This window comes from Hyperoodon ampullatus (genome assembly GCF_949752795.1).
Source record: "Hyperoodon ampullatus genome assembly, chromosome: X".
In the NCBI taxonomy this organism is placed as follows: domain Eukaryota; kingdom Metazoa; phylum Chordata; class Mammalia; order Artiodactyla; family Ziphiidae; genus Hyperoodon; species Hyperoodon ampullatus.
The window spans coordinates 96219530-96223253 of NC_136913.1; positions in this window are offsets into that span (position 1 = coordinate 96219530).

Sequence of the window (3724 nt, forward strand, 5' to 3'; positions counted from 1 at the left end):
TATCCCCCCAAATTGGTTTTGTTACTAGGGAGATAATTAGTTATTTGAATTCTTTCAAAGAGTAACCATTATTCCAGATAGAGTGGAGGACACTATAGATATGACTACTATTCAGTGAACTCTTCTGGGGCAAGGTCCATGCCTTACTTGTCTCATGTGCACATCATCAGTTCTTGTTCAGTACTGCTTGTTACATATACAGTTGCAGAAGGAAGGGAGGAAAGAAAGAAGGAAGGAAGAAGGGAAGGATGGAAGGAAGGAAGGGAGGAAAGAAGGGATAATTATGAGATGATGATTAAAGCATTTTCCCCAGGGACTCTTGGAGATAAATAGGAGCTTCTGACCTATTACTTTTATTCTGAAATTGGTATTTCCTTTGGTACCACAATGCTAAATAGTAAAAATTCAACAAGGATAGTAGTCCCTGCTTTTGGCTGGAAATGAATGTGAGTTTGGCATGGGGCAGAGTAGAGGCTAGACCTAGATTTATTTTTACCTCCTGAGAGTGAGATGAGGGCAATATATGGCTCCAATCCATTTTTTAAAAAAAATTTAATGGGGCTTCCCAGGTGGCGCAGTGGTTGAGAGTCCGCCTGCCAATTCAGGGGACACGGGTTCGTGCCCCGGTCCGGGAAGATCCCACATGCCATGGAGCGGCTGGGCCCGTGAGCCATGGCTGCTGAGCCTGCGCGTCCGGAGCCTGTGTTCTGCAATGGGAGAGGCCACAACAGTGAGAGGCCCACGTACTGAAAAATTTAAAAAAAAAAATTGTTGGAGTATAGTTGTTTTACAATGTTGTGTTAGTTTCTACTGCACAGCAAAGTGAATCAGCTATATATATATATAACCTCTTTTTTGGATTTCCTTCCCATTTAGGTCACCACAGAGCATTGAGTAGAGTTCCCTGTGTTATACAGTAGGTTCTCATTAAGTATCTATTTATATATAGTATCAATAATGTATATACGTCAATCCCAATCTCCCAATTCATCCCACCCCTCCCCCTTTTCCTTTGGTATCCATACATTTGTTCTCTACATCTGTGTCTCTATTTCTGCTTTGTAAATAAGATGAACTATACCAATTTTTTCAGAGTCCACATATATGTGGTAATATTCAATATTTGTTTTTCTCTTTCTGACTTACTTCACTCTGTATGACCGTCTCTAGGTCCATCCACGTCTCTACAAATGACCCAATTTCATTCCTTTTTAAGGCTTAGTAATATTCCATTGTGTATATATATATCCAATACATTTATTTTTATGTATCATCTAATGAGATCCAAGTCTGCTGTTCACTCTGGGCAAAGGCAAGGCAAGGGTAAGAGGAAAAAGCCAATTCAGTCATATAAAATCAATAAGTATTTATTAAATACCTACTTTGAGCAAAATAGGCAGATGTTAAGCATCTATTCTCTGTAAACACAGCAGAAGTTATGAATGATTCCCTACCCTAGGGAGCTTACAATCGAGGTGAGGACTCAAGTCTAATATACCTGAAGCAATAATGAATAATGCAAGTTAGATTAAAATTCAATTCAGAAAACATTTGTTAAGCACTTCCTATGTACCATGCATTGTTTATTCAATGATTAATAATAAGTGCAAACAGGTGATGTCAGCAAAATGGTGGACTAGGATGCTCCAGGTCCTCACAGAAGCATCAAATAAACAACTAAGGACTGACTACAATAACTTTATAGGAGTCCCAGAAACCAGTTAAAGATCAGTAGCAACCAAACAAATTCCCAATGAAGTAAAAGCTACATTCAAAATGGCCAGAAATTTCATGATATTTTACTCACCTTTGCCTCACCCCCTCCCCAGTGTGGTGCAGTATGGTCAGGGGGGAATCAACCCAATTCCTGTTTCCCTCCCTTGGGACAGAAGGAGCAGAGTGGAACTTGTTTGCAATATTCTGGCCTCTCTGTGGGATGCCTGAGGAACTGGTTTCTGTATCACCTGACTCAGGGCACAGATAAGGAAAAGTGAAATAGTTTCCATTTCAGGGTGGAAGCCATGGAGGCAATGGTGGGTGCTGTAGCACCTGAAAATTGCAAGAGAACTGCTGACGTGTGGATGCCTGGGAGCAAGAGATTATGGGCAAATGAGTACAATAGAATATCCAAGGGCCCAAGAAGAAGCAGGGATGAGATTTTTGGGAAATTAAGATATTTAAAAGCAGCTGGGGAACTATTTACAATAGCCAAGACATGGAAGCAACCTAAGTGTGCATCAACAGATGAATGGATAAAGAAGATGTGGCACATATATACAATGGAATATTACTCAGCCATAAAAGGAATGAAATATTGCCATTTGCAGCAACATGGATGGACCTAGAGAATATCATACTAAGTGAAGTAAGTCAGAAAGAGAAAGACAAATATTATATATCACTTACATGTGGAATCTAAAAAATAATACAAATAATTTATTTATAAAATAGAAACAGACTCATAGACTTAGAAAGCAAACTTATGGTTACCAAAGGGGAAAGGGGAGACGGAGGGATAAATTAGGAGTATGGGATTAACAGATACATACTACATATATAAAATAGATAAACAACAAGGATTTACTGTATAGAACAGGGAACTATATTCAGTATCTTGTAATAACCTATAATGGAAAATAATCTGAAAAAATATATAACTGAATTAGTTTGCTGTACACTGGAAACTAACACAGTATTGTAAATCAATTATATTTCAAATAAATAAACAAATAAATAAATAAAAGCAGTTGGAGGATATAAAATAATAAAATCATACATAAGCAAGCCCAGACAGGATGCATTTCCAGAAAATACCTGAGAAGAACTTAAAAGCCTTAACCCTGGACTGACCCCAAGACTCAGGTACCTGCTAACTAGTGAAGGTCTTCACGCTAGTGTGCAGAGACTGGAAGAGGTAGTTGCCTTTTCAAGTGCCCAATTTTCAAAAAAAGATCACATCAAAAGTTATAAAAAAAAAAACACAGGAAAAACTAGCCTGATAAAAGGAACAATACATCTCCAGAAACTGTCCCTGAAGAGACACACACACTGGGCTTACTAGACAAAAACTTTAAAACAGCTGTCTTCAATATGCTTAAAGAGCTAAAGTAAAATATAATACAAAGAACTAAAGGAAATAAAGTGCTATCTACTGAAATGTGTCCCCCCAACCCCCATTCATATACTGAAGTCCTAATCCCCAGTGTGATGGTATTTGGAGATGGGACCTTTGTGAGGTAATTAGGTTTAGATGAGATCATGTGGGTGGGGCTCTCATGGTGGGATTAGTGCTCTTATAAGAAGAAACGCCAGAGAGTTTTCTCATACTTTCTTCCTCTCTCTGCCATGTATGGACACAGCAAGAAGGTGCAGAACTCCATCATGCTAGTGCTGTAATCTCAGACTTCTACCCTCCAGAAGTATGAGAAAATAAATTTCTGTTGTTTAAGCCACTGAGTCTGTGGTATTTTTTAATAGCAGCATGAGCAGACTAAAACATCAGGAAAACAATATATGAACAAAATGAGAATAACAATAAAATATAGAAATTATGGGGCTTCCCTGGTGGCACAGTGGTTGAGAATCTGCCTACTAATGCAGGGGACACGGGTTCGAGCCCTGGTCTGGGAAGATCCCACATGCCGCAGAGCAACTAGGCCCGTGAGCCACAACTGCTGAGCCTGCGTGTCTGGAGCCTGTGCTCCTCAACAAGAGAGGCCTGCGC